Source organism: Danio rerio, chromosome 2 (genome assembly GCF_052040795.2).
Source record: "Danio rerio strain M-AB ecotype USA chromosome 2, GRCz13ab, whole genome shotgun sequence".
Lineage (NCBI taxonomy): Eukaryota > Metazoa > Chordata > Actinopteri > Cypriniformes > Danionidae > Danio > Danio rerio.
In genome coordinates, this window is record NC_141022.1 from 22080017 (window position 1) to 22099805 (window position 19789).

Below are 19789 nucleotides of genomic sequence, written 5' to 3' on the forward strand. Positions count from 1 at the left end.
TGAGAAAGCAAATACCAAACCCTTTATGGCTTTACAGACCTGCCCTACAATGATTAATGAGTCAAATATGTAGATCCTAATTTTAGCATCATCATATATTCCATGGTCTTTAGAAATTTGCCATTAGACTTTATCATTTATTTTCACATAATTACAGGTAACTTCATAAATTAATATATTTCTATATATTTATATTTATATATATTTATATAAGAGCAATTCTAGCATTAAGGATGTGACGTTTGCAGCAAAATCTCAAAACATAAATTCACACAGTAAGTATATTTTTACATTATATTAAAACATCTGTTTATATTTTCCAAAACTACCAAGCACAGAGTTATGAGATAAAACAAAATACCAATATGTAAAAAAATTTTTATATTTTAAATGAGGAAAATAAACATGCGTTATGATATGACAAAAAAAGTTAGCGAGTTTGCAATAATATAAACTTTACACTGCTCAACCCAAAAGAAATTATGCTAATCAAAAAGATTAGAGTTGGTTCTCTATAGAACAAAAACTACTGATTTTATTTTATTTGACTTTTTTTTTTTCATTTATGAGAAAAAAGCTCCATTATGGATGTGACAACTCTCTGTTATGGATGTGACAAATGTGAAATTGGCACCTGTGTGATTATGGTAAATCAAATATAATAGTTTGAAAACAGTAACAGAGACATTTTTGAATATTTTAAAGTATGGAAGGGATGTAACATTAATATTGCTTGTCCGGGATATTTTTAATATATTTTGTTTTTAAGAAATAGTTTTCATATTTCTTACTACTTTTGTGTGAAAAGCACTTGCTTACACACACACACAAAAAAAAAGAAACAGTTTTGATATTTTGAAAATTTCTTTCGGTTGTTGTTTTTGTTTGTTTAGTTTGTTAATAAAACTTGAAAAAAAATAGTTTACGCTTAAAACAAGTAAAAAATCTGTCAATGGGGTATCAAAATTACTTTTAGGTTTGAAATAAGAGCCTTTATAATATTTGCATTGGGATTCCATCAAATTATTACTTTTAAAAGTTTTACATTTTCCTTCATAAAATCTGCATCTAATAGTCAAGCTAAACCATATTCAGTTTTCCAAAAGCCTTTTAAACTAAGTTAACTCGCTTAAAACATTCTGATTGCCATATACCTTGTAACGTTATTGGTATTTCCAAATACAGTGGAATTATACAGTGTGTTTATTAACAATATACTGTTAGTTGTTATTAACTTACCTCAGATATGGTTGTCAAAAACGTCTTATTATAACGTTACTTTAGCAGGACATTAAAGCAGACAAAACTGTATGAAGACGCCATTCTAAAACCACATGCAATTTATAACACAATAATGAGGTTTATTTTGCAGTCTCTAAAGACCGTTAACTTAGCTAACTAACATTAGCCTGTCAAACCCGATCCAGACATTAACTTCGTGCATCACTGCGTGTGTTTACTAACCTGATTACTGGTAATTCTTACACGCTTCACAGTCTGAGGCTAATAGTGTAAAAGTTAGCTTTAAAATTCCAAGACATTGTGTATAGAATAGTCTTTAACAAAACATATGGCTAAAGAGTCTAAGTTTATAAATCTTGAAATTGTCTCAGTTTGAGATCACGCCTGTATTTCTGACTGTATTAAGCATACAATAGTGTTGAATTATGCATTCGCTGAACCTCCACAGTAAACACACCACGAAAAGCGAATAACAGTTAGTGGGTTAATCGTTTACTCACCAGTGGAATCCCCATAATCATCATCATCATCTTCTTCATGCACGATTCAGCCATGAAACCCCAGGGTAAATCCAACATACACACTCACATAAGCAAACGCTAATGTATTTGACATCTGCAGGATCTCTCCAGGTACAACTAGGCCATTTTCCAGTATTCCAGAGAAGTGGATGAAGAAGTAGTTTGTGCGACAGCTCTCGTTTATCCCTCCCCCAAAGCTTTCATGGAGAAGGTTACTACGAACTGCAGCAAGGGTGGGACATGTTGGCTCAAGCTACGCTGAGATGACGTGAAATTCCAACGCGTGAGACTTTCCGTTGAGCCAAGATGGCGTCTGTTTCGTAACCTTGTGCGGTAAGCCTTTCTCAGTGGGTGACACCGCCGTGCCTGTGGAGAAGGAAATTTTATCTCGGGGCGGCAACCGAGTCTGCGTGACGTCATTAGAATGAAATCATGTCAATATTTTATTGGAAGTAGTCTGCATTATTTAGCCTAAAAAATATGCACTGTATTATCAAGGAGAGTGAATTAAAACGTTAAAGTTACTGCATAATTACTTTAATATTTCACAGTAATGTTAAACCAAATTTTTTTTTATTTTTTTATTTTTATTGATTTTAAAGTGGTTTCAGGAGTGACAAAATGACCTCTACGACAGAATAGAAGAGGAGCTGATCACAGAGATTGTGGAAACAGTTAAAACAAGAGAGCGTATTTAATCAATTAATGTGCATTTTTCATAACAAATACCTATCATGTATCTGTTACATGTCTTTATTGCAGTTATAAGGTTTTGACATCCAAGCATGAGTGAGTAGCTTAAAAAAAATCTACATTGCTGTTATCAAAGCTGAATTTACAGCATTTAGTGCTGCAGCTTTCAGTATCATGATTCTCTAAAGATGTAATATATTGCAATGAAAATTTGCTGCTGATCAAGTAATATTAATTATTTTTAGTTTTATTTTTAGGATTCACTGATGAATAGAAAGTTCAAATTTAATAATTTTTGAATCAGAAATCTTTACTCACTGCTTTGATCAGTTTAATGCATCCTTTACTCTTACTGACAGTACATAACCATTTATGGTTTGGAGTTTAACCCTAACCCTAATACTGAAAAAAAAAAGCCTACACAAAAGCAATTGTCATCACATCTGTTAATAACATTCATAGGAATCAGAAATGTTTCTTGAGCAGCAAATCAACATCATTTGGTAATCAACATATATTAGTTCAGGCTTGAGCACTAAATCAACATCTTGGAATGATTTTTGAAGAATCAACTGAGGCAAGATTTGAGTAATAATGCTTCAAATTCAGCTTTACATTACAGCCATTACACCGGCCCTACAGGACTGAGTTTGGACAACCTTGCCTTAAGTCCTTTTTTAGCCCTAAAATGGATATATTTTATTTGGTAATGGCATGATACACAGCTTACATTCAATCATGTCTTGTATTTTTTTAATCTTTTTCTTTTGTTTTCAACAGCATCTTAAAATGAGCCCAAAGGTTCTAGAGCAATTCAGCTGCTGAACATCTTTATATGTAAGTAAATTTTGACTGACTGCCAGACAGTAATGAGCAAAAGATATTTGAGTGGCAGTTCTTTCAAAAAGATAAGTAGGGTGTAGATGTAGTGATTGATATAGATTCATTTATTCATTTTCTTTTCGGCTTAGTCATTTTATTCATCAGTTGTTGCCACAGTGCAATGAACTGCCAACTAATCCAGCATATTTTTTACACAGCGGATGCCCTTCCAGCCGCAGCCCAGCACTGGGAAACACCCATACACTCTTGCATTCACACTTATACTCTACAGACAATTTAGCTTATTCCGTTTACTTGTACCGCATGTCTTTGGACTGTGGGGGAAACCAGAGCGCCCATAGGAAACACATGTCAACATAGGGAGAACATGCAAATTCCACACAGAAATGCCAACTGACCCAGCCAGGGCTCGAACCAGTGACCAACTTGCTGTGAGGTGATGGATATAGATTTGAGAAATGATTCCTTTATGCAATAAATGTTCATGTTAAAAATTATGTGCATTAATTTTCCTCAACCAGCTCACTTCTAAATTTATCTGTAGTTAAATAGCACTGCAAGTTATAAAACACATACAAACACAAAAGCACTAAAATACAAATACAATACAAATAGTGTAGAACACAATGGAATAAACGGGAAAAATGGTGTCTGAAATGTTGATTTGTCAATAGTTTTTTACTGCCTCTTTACAGTTGTTCTACAAATATACATTAATAAGTAAATATCAATCAGAAGCAGTATTTGGTGTTACAATAGACTGACATATTTGACTCTTTTTTTAAAAATGTGTACTATTATTTGTAAAACGTTTTAGACACATTCTTAGCGGTGAATACATGCGTACTTAAGGAATGCACTAGTAATGTAGACCCAAATTGCTTTACAATCTTATCAGGGGTTTCATTTTACATTTTTTTAGATACTATGTAAGTTTACATTAATTTAGATTAATTTACATATACACCACATTGCACCATATGGTATTGTTAAGGACTGTGGTGTTTTGTGCAGATCTGATAATAATATATATATTTTTAATATTCCGTTCTCTTATTTTTTAGATTTTGGATCATTCTCCACTTACTCTACCACTTGATTTTTTCCGTGTGTCACTTAAAAGTATTCCTAATGATTATTGTATTAATGTTAATATTGATATAAACTGCATCAAACAATTATCATATTAGAATTATTTCCGAAGGATCATCTGATACTGGAGTAATGATACTGACAAATTAGCTTTGGCCGTCCATTAATAAATTACATTTTAAAATGTATTGAAATTGAAAATCATTATTTTAATAAAAAAAAAACATTTAACAGAGTTACTTTTAACTATAAATAAATCTAATTGATCACATCAACGCAGTCTAGGTGTCCAATAAAAGACCATCAAAAATACAAACATACTATGTCTATAATGACCTTGTTACTAATGATAGGAAAAAATGATGACTGATGATTCTATTATTTTAGGATAAGAAGCCTGCTACAAGAGAGACAAGAATTAAAAAGCTTGTTGAAAACACAAACTGAACAAAATAATACACTGTATAAGCAAGTTCTTGCATTTTAATGACTGCAATTGCAGGGTTTGTATTTTTAGGTCCTGAAATTTAACATAGCTGGTTATTTAAGCTGTGAATATTTCAAATAAAATATTTAAAACACATTTTTGTACTTGTAAATTCAATATCGATGTCTTGGACAATAAAAGTAATAAAATGTGTGAGTAAAATAATTAAATGATGTTTTGATCATTTATATTTGCCCTTATGTAATAGAAGCCAGCTGGTGATCGCGTAAAGGCTGATTTATACTTCTGCGTCAAACGCACGCGTATGCTACGGCGCAGCGTACGCGTCGACGCATAGCCCTACGCTGTGGCCGTTGGCGTCACTGACGTGCACCTCTCAAAAAATTTAACTACACGTCGCAACAACGTGTAGCGCAACCTCTGTAATTGATCAGCTTGGTAGCGCTGATGAGTCTGGGCGGGACTAATAGCCGCACGAGCCCGATGGAGCGATTGTTTACAAGTGTGGAGTCCTGAGAGGAGCTCCGGATAGAAAGTTTTGTTTTGTGTTTACCTCATAGTTAAAGTTGTTGGACGTCTACTAGTTCCTGCCTCAAAATGAGCGAGTTTGAGCCACTTGTACATCCTGCAAGCCTTCAAAAAGAACAAAACACAGGCGAAGAAACACGACACAGAGACGCATTAACACCTCACTGCCAACTAGCATTTTAGAAGTGTTAATGCAGACCAACAGAGACAGCATGCAAAAGTATAAATGCACAGCTACGCGCGTTGCATGCGCCGTTGGTCACGCCGGTCACTTGACGCACAAGTATAAACCAGGCTTAAACCTCACTCCTCGGATCCAGCGACAGCAGCGTTGTTCTGCAATCTTAGCCTCCTCAAAGCATTTGTCTCCCATGCCTGTTATCGCCAGCTCGCACCTTGCTCGGACCACAGGTCAGGTTCACAGGTCTGTGTTCTCTGAACTCCTCTCAAGCGGTGGACTACTTCATTCTGATTGCTTGCCGCCGAACCGCATCATAGTTCATACCATCAAGTAGACTTGATTTCAACTCTCCTCAATGCCCACACAGGAGAAGACACGCCGCACTGTTCCTCGCCGCCGGTTCTCATTAAAAATGAACGACTTCTGGCTACTTTGACGCTCTCGCCGCTTTCGGTTTGTGATCGCTCCTCAGTTTGTGAAGGCTTCCCCGCGTTGTCGCTCCACCCCGCCCCCTTTCCCTTTCCTCAGTTTGTGATCGATCCTTAGTTTGTGATCGCTCCTCAATTTGTGAAGGCTTCCCTGCGTTGTCGCTCCACCCCGCCTCCCTTTCCCACTCCTCAATTTGTGATTGCTTCCCCGCGTTTCTGTGTTGAGTTTGCATGTTCTCTCTGGGTTCACGTAGGTTTCCTCCGGGTGCTCTGGTTTCCCCCACAGTCCAAAGACATGCAGTACAGGTGAATTGGGTAGGCCAAATTGTCCATAGTGTATGAATGTGTGTGTGGATGTGGAACCCAGAGATGGGTTGCGGCTTGAAGGGCATCCTTTGCGTAAAAAGGTGCTAGATAATTTGGCCAGTGCGCACCAATGGTTTATTCCGCTGTGGCGACCCCAGATTGATAAAGGGACTAAGCCAACAAGAAAATGAATGAATGAAATGAATGAACGCTACACCATGGAGAGGTATGTTACATACTGCTTCAAAATATTGTTTAGTAAACTTTTTTTAATCATAAAATTAATATGCGAGTAATATATGAGTGTATGTAAATAAGTAAAAAAACTGATGTGATACGATTTACATGCAGAGATAAAACAACAGCAATGTTGTTAATTTGGCTCAATTTTAGCTAACTACTGTATGTGTAACTTAGCTACATGTACTACATTTCACTTTTTTTATCTATATTTAATCATTTATTTAAAATATATATGTTGTTTCACAGATTACATACAATACACCAGCATGGTGTCGGATGTCAACCAAATCTACACTACCACTACATTGCATTATTCCTACAAATTTGACCATTACTTTATATTGAAATAAATCTTGACAAATCTTAAAAGATTTAAAACTTAAAAATTTATTTTGAATTTGAATTGAAATTGCATTGTATGTAATTTCATTGAATATATTGCAATCCAGTTCTAAATGACTTTTTCTATAAATAAATGTATAATATATATTAGCATGAAAGTTGATTATATGTATATTGATTATATATGTGTTAGTGAACATGGTTTAGATCTTACTGTTTCAGATTTTTAATTGTAACAGAATGTTACAAAGAAAGTAATTAAATACATTTGGCATTATTCTGTCCCAACCAATTGCGTTTTCCTGCAAAGGGTTTAACAGATAGCGTACTCCAGAAAAGAACACCAGAAAGCAGTTGGATAACTTGAGTAACTTTACTGGGTATTGTTTCTCACAATATCTTCTATTCTGTTTGTAAAACTACAAAAAAAAAAAAAGGAAAAGGAAAAATAAGAATACAATCTTATTCACCAGACAATGATATTTCCAACATGTTCAGTTCAATCAGCTAGACATTATCCTACTACTAATGTACATAATTCTTTTTTTTTACACAAATCTTCTATGTCCAAATCTAATTCTTGAAATTATACTCTCTTCCCTCCTACTTCTACTTGCTATTCTTCCTTTATCCACATTTCTTTGTATATTAAACAGCCACCTACTTTTCCTTCCTCCCATTGTTTTTGCCACCTATTTTTCAAAAGTTGCTTGATTAAAACCTTCATCTCACTTTTACTATATTTTATTTCCATGTCTATAATTGATTTTCTTGTAGCTTCTTTAGCGCCCTCGTCTGCCAACTCATTCCCTGTTATTCCACTATGCGCTGGAACCCAACAGAACTTAACATCTAATCCCATCATCTGAATGCGATATAGTGTTTGCAATTTCTCGATCAGTATATCTTTTCTGCTTTCAGAATGTCTCTCTAACGTCATCAGTGAGGAATTTGAGTCTGAACATATCAGTGCTTCTAATGGTCTGTTTTCTTCAACCCATTGAAGTGCCATTAGTATTGCCACCATTTCTCCAGTTTAAACTGATAGATCGTCTGAGATTCTTTTAATAACTTTTATTCTAAAATCTATTACTGAGTATGCTACCCCCACTCTGTTTCCACTATCTTTAGATGCAACTGTATATATTAAAACATGATTAAAATATTTGTTTTTAAGATACATTTGCACCAATTGAATATTAAAATTGCCCTCTGCACTCTTATCTCTTCTCTTTAACAATGATCTATCAACATTGAGTTTTGGTAGTAACCATAGTATATATCAATGACTGTAAAAGATATGGACAACGCGACAGCCCCTTTTCCCATTGAACGCCTTGAGGGCAAAACGCCTGCTTGACGGGCACAAACTGTCGCAAAAGACTGGTGAAATTGGAGCCTTGACATGCGCAGAAGGACTGTCTGATGGAGCCAGAGGAGGAGCCGCGAAAATGAGCGGAGTCGAGCTTCTAACCAAACGCTTTATGTAAAATCAACCACGCCCCCCGAACTTCTCAGCATGCGTTTGCTGTCATATCAACACAAATGGATGTAATAACGTTAACAAATATGAGGGTTTTATATATTCAATTGCGCCAGTTCCGGGCCGTAGCGCATAACCTACTCGCGGCGTCGCGGGCTGATTCCGGCTCGCATGTTGCAGCGCCGGCTCGTTCGGCCGCCGCATCTGGACTCGGGCTGTGAGTCCAGGCATCCGGAGTAGGTCCAGCAGAGGTAGTCAGTCTGAGCTCTGAGGGGTGAGTCTTCGGCAGGCAAGAATCTAGCTGGAACTGGCCCGAGTGTATTTTGCTATCTGGGTGGCTAGGCGTACGTGTATAAGCAAACTAATAAAGCCCGAAAAAAGCCCTGACCTTAGCGAATAAACAGTGTTCCACCAGGATCATGTATGTCAGAAACTGTAGTTTACTGCTGAACTCATTTTGTCATGGTAAAATAACACAGAAATCAAATAATAACACTTCAGTCTTCTGCCGAAGCTCAGACGCGCTGCTTTGAGAAACTGTCAATCACAACTGTCAATCACAATGACACGCCCAGCATTAAATTACTGCTAAAAACAAACTGTTTACAAAAATGAAGATCTGCAGCTATTTCAGCAGAATAACCATTTTATTGCAAGTGTAATAAATTTTTTTTATTTGGGCTCAAGTCTCCTTCATTAACACGGAGGAGGCGGGCTTTATGACTTGTACTGCAGCCAGCCCCCAGGGGGCGATCTAACGGCCGAGACCTTCACTCAAACGCAGGCTTGCGGCACACTTGGTATATATCTATGGGTAGCGAGCCGGAATCAGCCCCAACGCCGCGAGTAGGTTATGTGCGCTGCTGCCCGGAGCTGGCACGATTGAATCTTCATTATATAAAACCCTCACATTTGTTAATGTTATTACAACCATTTTTGTTGATATGACAACAAGCGCATGCTACTATGTGAACGCAAAGTGTATCACTGAGTTTAACCTTTGAATAAAGATGCAAACAGCATACATAGCAATTATTTAAATAAAGGACAATATAAATAACAATAAACCTGTATCGATTGCACAAGTATTAAATAATAATACAATTTAATACATTTTGTAGAGCACAAGAATTAAGAAATACGAAAATGACAATAAAACTTCACAATAAAATAAACCCATTTAAGTACGGGGAAAATACAGGAGATCGTTAGCAGTAATTGTCTTTGTGTCTAAATAATAATCTCCACATTGATCTCCTGTAAGGTTATTTGAACTTGCTTTACAGGACATCTCTGCATTTTAAGTTTTGGCATGTTATTAAGTAATCTACTGAATTTGCTGTTATAAATCATTATAAGGTTCTTGAAATCGAATCTTATATAACCTAATAGAGCTGTAAATGTTAGATATTATTTATTTACATAATTTACTGTTGGTGTTTTATTTGAACACTCCAGCTAACATTAAAATGAATGTTAATTCCTCGTTGCCAGATATAATGAAGGCATCGAATAAACCAAATGAAAACGGAGGCAAAAAAATTTAATAAATAAACAATTCAAGCGAAAATGAATAAACAATATACTAGTGATGTTGCAGCAGATAGACATTGTATTAATAGTGCAAAGTTTTTTTGCACAAATTGACAAATTGCAGGGTTGGGATGTGTAAATATCCTGTTGATATTTAGTAATCCTGCTGTATTTATCTTCTAAACGCACGATTGTTCCCGCATGGTAAATCGTTATGGTGTGTAGGCTATATTTTGGGTTCTGTTGATGGCTAATTAAAAATAAAAACCTTTCTAAAAATGTATGTGTTGTTTATGTTATTGTTCATATTTTACAAGTGTTATTTCTACCCCTATGAAGATAACAAATACCAACAACAAATATAACAATAAGAGAATATATTATTTGTGCTCATATTCAGGCTAGAGTGTATAAAAGATCGTTTATTTCTGCAGTCCACCATGTATTGCTTTTATTAAAGTTTAACAGCTTACATCACACCGTTTTAAACCGTATATTATTGTGTTTTTTAATGTAAGTGCTTCTATTTACATCAGTGAGCGTTTGTTATAGTGCAGACACCGGCAGTCGAGTGAGAAGTTCGGGGGGCGTGGTTGATTTTACATAAAGCGTTTGGTTGGAAGCTCGACTCCGCTCATTTTCGCGGCTCCTCCTCTGGCTCCATCAGACAGACCTTCTGCGCATGTCAAGGCTCCAATTTCAGCAGTCTTTTGCGACAGTTTGTGCCCGTAAAGCAGGCGTTTTGCTCTCAAGGCGTTCAATGGGAAAAGGGACTGTCGCGTCGTGGCGTCCATATTTGGTAGTAACCATCAGCTTCTTCCTTTTTTTTATTTTTTTTTTTTTATTGCAATAATAACAATACATTACAACAAATACAAGTACAAGACTGAAAGAAGTATAATACAATCAATAGAGATATTACTTTTTGAAAAAAGTGGATTGTAACAAATTTAGAACAAATATAATAAATGTAAAAGAAATTAAAGGGAACAAGAGAGAGAAAAGACGAAGAAAAAAATAAAAAATTAAGGGCACATAAAGATAAAATAAATTATTGCAAAATTTTAAATAAAGCACATATTTTAGAAGTTTTAATAGCTTTCTTATTGTGAGAGTCTGTGATGTTTCTTAAATAAAGAGCTAGTTCTCGTTTAAAAAATAAAAAATTAGGCTTACCATGAGTATATTTGCATTTGTGTATAAAAAACTTTCCAATAAATAAAATGAGGTTTATGCAAAAAGTTGCATTAAGGAATTCTTTTCCTTTAATATAAAGCCCCAAAATAACATGACGATAGCTTAAAGAAAAATCACCACAAACCTTTTGGACAATTAAAGAGTTTACATCAGACCAAAAAGATTTAACAGTGGGACACTCCCAAAACAAGTGAGCAACAGATTCAGAAGAGGTTTCACAGAAAGTGCAAGAGATGTCAATGTCATTTTTTAATTTTTGTAAAAATTGTTTAACGGGATAAAATCTGTAAATAATTTTAAAAGATATTTCTTTAATTTTATTCGTTAAAAAAAATTTCTGGGGGAGCGACCAGACATACGACCAATTAATATCATCAAATAGGTTGTTCCAATAAGAAATAGAAGAAGGATTTGAGATGATAAGGTCTAAAAATAAAGATCTGATTTTATGATTGGATTTTTTAGTGGAAAAACAAATAGAACCAACAACAGTAGAATCAGGACTAAGGGAACAAGCAGAAATCAATGAATTAGTATTATTATTTCTAAAAAGCATACAGATTTCAGAGGAGATGGCCTTACAAACTATATTAAATTCTTTTTTACATATGTCAAGACTATATCTTGCAGTAAAATCAGAGTAAGTAAATAAGTTACCATTACTGTCAAATAACTGCTTTACTAATATCACACCGTTACTGAACCAATTATTAAAGAATATAGATTTCCTCTTATATAAAATATTACAATTGTTCCAAATTAAAAAATTGTGTGGCGAGAAATTGTGCTTATAAATAAGTTTCCAAGCCTGAAGCATTTGCTGATGAAAATTGGAAAGTTTGATAGGCAGTTTGTTAATTGAGAAATTACACATTAATAAAAAGTCAATGCCTCCTAATTGAGAAAAAATATAATTAGGAATCACATTCCAAATAGAAGATTGATTGTGGAGAAAGCGTTTAAGCCAATTTATTTTTAAGGTATTATTAAGTGAATCAAAATCTATGAAGTTTAAGCCGCCCTTATTATAGGAATTTAAAATAACTGATTTTCTAACATAGTGCGTTTTATTCTTCCAAAGAAATTTAAACAGCATTACATCAATCAATTTACAGGTCGGTTTATCTACAAATAAAGAATGAGCCGCATAGGATAACCTAGAGATGCCTTCAGCTTTTGTAAGTAAAGTCCTACCTTTTAAAGATAAATCTCTTAGTAACCAAACATTACATTTTTTTTTAGTTTTTTCTAATATAGGGTCAAAGTTTTCCTTACATCTTAGTTTTATGTCTTTTATTATTCTAATTCCTAAATATTTTACATTCTCTTTGACAGGAATATTATAAATAGAGGTGGCAACACATTTTTTAATCGGAAGCAACTCACACTTATCAATATTAAGCTGAAGGCCAGAAGCATTAGTAAAAAACTGAAGAGACTTTAAAGCAATTGGGATCTGAGAGACATCTTTTAAAAACAACGCAGTATCATCAGCTAACTGGCTGATTATTAATTCTGTTCCAGCGACAGAAATTCCTTTAAGAGGACTTTCTTTAATATGTAAACTTAAAAATTGTTTTTTTAATTCTTTATGATCAGAAAATAAAGAGGGAATAATATCCGTTTTTATGTTTGATAATTCAGCTGAAGTTAACCAATAGTCAAGACGGGATTGATTAGAAAGTGAGTTATTGTTCCAAGTGAAAACTTTTTGTAAAGGATGAGTTTCTCGCCACACATCAACAACAGAAAACTTTTGTACAAAAGAAAATAAATAATCATTATTAAAATACAAACTCCGGCAGAATGTTCATTTCCATGGGACACCCAAATTTCTGACCCCCATTGTGATCTCCATAAATTAACTTCTTGTACGGTTGAATGAGATTCTTGAAGAAAGCAAAAATCTGTTTTAAAACGTTTAAGAAATAAAAAAACAATAGACAAGGACATAAAAAGAAACAAGAAGGATAAGAAAAAACACTGGAAACAGGAACAAGACCTAAAAATTACTACAAAGTGAGAATATCACTATAATGGAAAACCAAATGGTCAAACCCTAAATCGGAAGGGATGAGGACAACAATCCCTTTATAATTAGTTTGAACTGAACTTTTGAAGTATGAGAAAATCAGGTATCTTCGAGGTGGAGAAAAAGAGAAAAAAAAATGTTTTATGCTGCAGTCCACACTATAGCACCGCCAAAAGGCAATGAAGATGGATCATATCAAGTCCAAACTTTAGATTTTATGTAGGAGGAAAAATCTCTGTACCATCCACAAAAGCGCGTCCGCCCACGAAGAACGCTCGCTTGTTCTCTTTTCGAGCTTTTTCAATTATTGGCCACAGCTTCAATCTTCTTGCTCGATCAGCTGGTGACAAGTCCTCCGTGATTTTCAAACGATTTTTTGTCAGAAAGTCAGCATCCTTTGCAGCACGCCAAACTGCATCTCGGTAAAAGCGCGATGTAAATCGGAAGAGAATACCACGGCCCTTGCTGTGTGGGTGAACACGGCCAAGACGGTGTGCCACATCAATGACATCAGGAAATTTCTCCTTAAACTGAGGAAGAATCTGTTGGCACACGTCAATAATCTCCTGACGGACATTTTCTTTATCTTTCTCAGGAATTCCGTGGATCCTTAGATTCCATCGACGAGTGTAGGTTTCTAAATGCGCCAGGCGTTGTTCTCGTTCAGTGGAATTAATTTCTTCTTTCTTTGTGCGCGAGTCAATGAAATCAACTCTTTGTTTCAGATCTTTAACCTCGTTGCAGATGAAATCAATAGTTTCCAACACACCAGAGATTTTTTCTGTGTTCTTGCCGACCTCTTCTTTCATGTCTTTGATTATCCGGGAGTTTTCAACTATCAGCGTTTGTAATTCGTCTGATCTATTTGTCACCAACTGAAATAATTCAGAGAGTTGCGAGGAGACACTTGTCGCGTCGAATTTGTCCGTTTTCCTTATTTTGACCACGGGAGAATTGCACGGAGTGTCGGGTAGCGGCGGGATTACTTCCTCCATGAGCATAAGCACAGAATCATCGTTTTGCTCAACATAGTCGTGCATGTTATTTTTCAAAACCCCGACAGCAGAAGCATAATCACATCCTTGCGATTCAAGCGAGTTACAGGCCGTTTTGCTAGGAGAGCTAGAATTAGCAGCTGTGCTCGACACTGTTTTCCCGGACTTCTTCGCATTTTTTCTCTTTTCAGAACCACCCATTACTATGATTAAGATGCCTTAGGTAGTAAAAAACATTAACCAATCAAAATAAATTTCTCACAATTCAGTAGAACTTCCAAAATAAAGTTTGGGATCGGGAGCCTCTCAAACAAGCGTGTGATCAGAGCGCCATCTTGACACGCCTCCTGCTTCTTCCTCTTGATTTGTTGGTCCATTTCAGCCGAGCCGACTAGACAAATGTGCAATACCGCCATCTATCGTGTGGAAGATGGAACTGCCTCGATTTTTCTTAACTGATTAGATCTGGCTTATTTTGACGTAAGATATTATAAATAAGATATATTATACCATATACATTTTTTATGAAAATAAAAAGGCAGAAAGTCTACAATTAATTTTTTATGTCAATTTTGCTAGGTGGGTAAAGCCCATTTAATTCAAAGTTAAATTATGGCTATAAATAGAACATGTCTCAAAATTACACCTTAACACTTTTAGATGTATTACTGATAATGCGTACGTGATGCACGCGCTGCATGGCCAAATACTAGAGTGAATCAGTTTAGGCTATCAGTGGGCTATAAATAGCCAGCCGGATGACAGGCTAATTCAAGGCAGGAATGGCGGAAGTAGAATCGTACGCTTGTGGTGAGACCCATGGTTTCTGGTTCAAAACGCCAACTATTTCTATAGTGTTTTTTTTTTTTTTTTTTTTTTTTTTGCTTGGATATCTGGACTTTATTTGAACTAAAGATTCAGTAAGACAAGCTGGATCGAGACGGAGAGTGGAAAGAAGGAGGCGGTTGGCATTAGCCGGTTAGTAAATGGGACATGTTGGCAGGATCTGGATATGAAAATGAGGACAATGGGGATAGTGATGACTGGGTGGCAGCTGGAAATGGGAAAGGCAAAGGTAAAGGAAGAAAAAATAGAGATGGGGTCAATGAAAGGACTAATATAAGCCAAAAGAGGGGTCTGGAGGAAAATAGTAGTGAGGAAAATGAGCGCATGGTGAGAAGGAAAATGGATGAGGAAGATTTCAAAGTGATCATTGTGTTTAGGAAGGAAGGTAAACACATTCGTGTAAGCCCAGTTGCACTTACACAAGAACTTAAAAAGAAGCTTGGTGAAATAGAAATGGCAAAATACTTAGAGATGGAAACATTATGATAAAATGTAAATCTGAAGAACAAAGAAAGAAGGCACTTCTCTTGGGAATTATCTGCAAAAAGAAGGTAGTGGATAAAAAAGTAATAACTGGAAGGAAAGGAACTTTAGGAGTAATATGGGGTATTCCACAAGAAGAGGATTTGGAAAGCTTTAAAAAGAACATTCAAGGAGGAAAAGCAAAGAATGTAAGAAGACTTAATAAAACAGTAAATGGAGAAAGAGTTGCGAGTTTGTCTGTGTTAATTGAGTTTTAAGAAGATACAATTCCGGAAAGGGTCAAGGTGGGTTATGTCAGTTACCCAGTAAGAGAGTATGTTCAGCCACCACTGAGGTGTTACAAATGCCAAAGATATGGGCACATAGCTGTGCTGTGTAAAGGTAAACAAAGATGCCCAAAATGTGGTGGAGAACATAGATATGAAGAATGTGGAGTCAATGTTAAACCAAAATGCTGTAACTGTGGAATAGACCACAATGTAGCATATGGGGGATGTGAGGTTAGGAAAAGAGCAGTGGAAGTTCAAAAAATCAAAACGAAGAACAACATTAGCTATGCAGAGGCAATTAAAAAAAGTCAGGAACAAGGTGGAAACATGGAAAGGGTGAGTGAAGGAATCAGGATGGGTGAACAAAAGCAACCGAGAGACATTTCAGTGAGTATGGAGAATTTAATCCTGTTCATAGCATATGTCATCAATTGTGCTGATCAGGTAAGAAAAAAAACAGAGAAAATTAAAGTGATAGTGAAAGGTGCTGAGAAATTTTTTATCAGCCAAACACATTGGATGGGAACATATCAATAAAAGACTTGAGCTGGAAAGTAAAGCTTCCAGTCAGGGTGGGCAAGGGACATGCTGATTATTCAATGGAATGCCAGAAGCTTAATAGCTAATGGTCAAGAATTCAAAGGATTCATCAATAAATTAAACATAAAACCGGATCTAATTTGCATTCAGGAAACTTCGCTGAAACCATCATTAGATTATGTAATTGCAGGATATGAGAGCATACGTAGAGATAGAGATAAGGGTAGTGGAGGAGGATGTGCAATATTTATTAAAGAAAATATACAATATAGGTTACTGAAAAGAGGTAAAGAACTAGAATTTATTTTAATGGAGGTTTGGACAGAGGAGGGTAATTTCAAAATAGCAAATATTTATAGTCCATGCAAAAAATTAACTTTAGAAAATCTACAGGAACTCACTGCCCAACTTGAAGGTAAAGTTATTTGTTGTGGAGACTTTAATGGTCATAATACTCTATGGGATAATTATAATGATATAAACATTAGAAATGGGAAAGAATCTGCGGTAGATATTACTCTTGTTTCTGAATCATTAGCTGGGGATTGTTGGTGGGAAGTTAAAAAAGAAAGCACTGTTGGGAGTGATCATTTCCCAATTTTTGTGGAAGTAGGAGTGAGAGTGAAGTCGAATGAAATAAATAAACCTGGAGGGTGGATATTTAATAAAGCAGATTGGATTAAATTTAGAGAAATTAGTGAGGAGCTGATGGTGGAAATCAACAGTAGTCAAGAAATAAAGCTATAATAGAAGCTATAGTGAAGCTATAATAGAAGCTGCAATGCAATCAATTCCAAGGCGAGTAGGAAATAAGAAAAAAATAATTGTTCCGTGGTGGACAGATGAATGTGGAAAAGCAATTAAAGAAAGAAATAAAGCATTTAAAAGACTAAAAAGAACCATTAATTTTGAGGAATTAATTAGTTATAGAAAGGCACAAGCATTGGTTAGAAGAACAATTAAGACAGCTAAAAGAGAGTATTAGAGATTGTTCTGTAATACTGTGGGTAGAGAAACGGATATTCGGAGGGTTTGAGGTATGGTAAGAAAAATGAATGGTATTAGGAGAGAGTATAGTTTCCCAACGTTAACTGATAGTGAAAAAATAGCTGTTACAGAAAAAGAAAAAGCAGAAATGCTAGCGCAATCGTTTTTTTTAAAATTCATAGTACAGAAAACCTTACTGAAAAGGAAAAAAGAGGACGTGAGGAAACATTATCAAAATATAGAGATTGTAATGATCATGAAAATGTAAATGAGATATTGAATTTACCTTTTAATATTGATGAGTTAAATTATGGAAGAATAGAGTGTCTGCACCAGGAAAAGATCAGGTTTGCTATATAATGATGTTTAATTTAAGTGAGATATCTAAAGATATTTTATTGGATTTTTATAATAAGGTTTGGGAGAGTGGTAAATTACCTAGAGTAAGGAAAGAGGCAATAATCATTCCAATATGTAAAGCAAGGAAAGGAGGTGATAAGCCAACTGATTATAGACCAATTGCACTAACCTCTCATATATGTAAAATCATGGAGAAAATGATTAATAAAAGGTTAACATACTATATAGAAACTAAACGATATATTGTCAATTATCAAAATGGTTTCAGGAAAGGCAGAAGTACTATAGATTCTACAGTATGTTTAGAGTATGAAGTAAGTAGAGCACAGATTAATAAAGAAAAGGTAGTAGCTGTTTTTCTGGATATCGAGAAAGCTTATGACATGATGTGGAGAGAGGGGTTGATAATTAAATTAAAGAAAGCAGGGATTGATGGAAACATGGTAAGATGGATTAAAGATTTTTTTTTAATTGGAAGAACTATACAAGTAAAGATTGGAGAAAGTGTATCTAGGAACAAGTGTGTTGAAAACGGTACTCCTCAAGGAAGCATAATTAGCCCTTTGTTATTTTCATTCATGAATAATGATGTATTCTTAGATATTGAGAAAGGAATAGGTTGTTCTTTGTTTGCAGATGATGGTGCAATCTGGAAACGTGGAAGGAATGTGGATTTTCTTGCTATAGAAGTGGTCGAAAAAAAGGTCATATAAGTGGGGGTTTAGATTCTCTGTTGAAAAACCAAAGACAGTAATTTTTTCAAAGCAAAAGTATAATAAGGAGTTAATTTTGAAGTTATATGGACAAGATATAGAAAGAGTTTCATGTTTTAAGTTTTTAGGGGTATGGTATGATGAGAAGCTCAACTTTAAAGTACACATTGAGAAAATTGTGGATAAATGCAGGAAAGCACAGAATGTTTGATGGGTAAAAACTGGGGAGCTGAAAGGGTTGCAATGAAAAAAAAATTATAATGGTTTAATAAGATCAGTACTGGATTATGGATGTATAGTATTTCAATCTACTAATGTAAGTATGTTAAGGGAACTAGATAAAATTAAGTATAAGGCATTAAGATTAATAACAGGGGCTATAAGGTCTACCCCTACAGCAGCTCTTCAGATTGAAACTGGGGAAATGCCACTAGAACTTAGGAGAGTTCAATTGACAATGAACTATTGGGTCAATATAGAGGGACATAACTTTGATCATCCAGTTAAGGAAGTGTTAAAACCCTGCTGGGACAAAGAAAAGTCAGAAATCAAGAGTTTTGGGTGGATTGTACCAAAAGAGGCAAAAGAAATGAAATTAAACAAGATGTTCATCAGTCCAACGGTACCTTGGTCAATTACTCCTGATTGGTTACTACCAAAACCCAATGTTGATAGATCATTGTTAAAGAGAAGAAATAAGAGTGCAGAGGGCAATATAATAGTACATTGTACAAAATGAATAAACATCAGACTGGAAAATGTGATTTTTGTGGGCAAGAAGAAACCGTGGAGCATGTTATTATGAAGTGTCCAAAATACAATAGGGAAAGGAGAGAATTTATTTTTAAATTTGAAAAGAGTTAATATGAATTTTAATTTGTTTAAAATACTAAACAACATGTCAGAAGAGGACAGTATAGAATTTTTAATTCTTTTTTAAAAAATGTCTAAATTAAATAAAAGAATATAGATATAAGTGGTGTAGGTATTTGTATTTATTTTTTTGTTCTCCTTTTCTAAAGATGGATAGATAGTGCAATCATGGCCCACACTCCTAACCAGCAAGTGGCGGTAATGCCGTTTTTGCCAAAATTCTCCTGTATTTTACCATTCTACCCCACTTTCTTTACATGTGCGTCGATCGTCAACTTTCATATGCTACCTCTGAACCAGTGAATGCATGTATAAGCACTGACTGACAGACGTGCTCCATACAATAAACTGATCCCAGATCAGCATCTGTACACGCCTTTTACAGAGGAACGGGTGTATGTTTAAACAGACAAATACACTAATAATATGAAACATCTCCGTCCTGCATGTTTTATTTTAAACAGCTTATTTTTTTTGGATGAGCACAAACAGTTTCTAAAGTAATGCACTGCTTTCATTATAGATCTGTGCATTCTTACAGAGACAACTCTGTAATCAAACTAAACAAAACGAGATTTATTTGCTGCTCACTTGTTTGATAACAGAAGTAC

General features: G+C 35.1%; 1 protein-coding gene across 4 annotated transcripts in view; it reads right to left on the bottom strand.

Moving 5' to 3' along the window:
* Positions 1 to 1982, bottom strand: part of zfyve9a (zinc finger, FYVE domain containing 9a) — a 73736-nt gene extending 71754 nt beyond the window's left edge. For all 4 annotated transcript variants that reach the window (XR_015478398.1, XR_015478397.1, XM_087240658.1 and 1 more), the window contains exon 1: positions 1743 to 1982. The gene's annotated coding sequence lies outside the window, so the exon portion shown is untranslated. The remainder of the gene's footprint in view (positions 1 to 1742) is intronic.
* Between the last annotated feature and the right edge of the window lie 17807 nt (positions 1983 to 19789).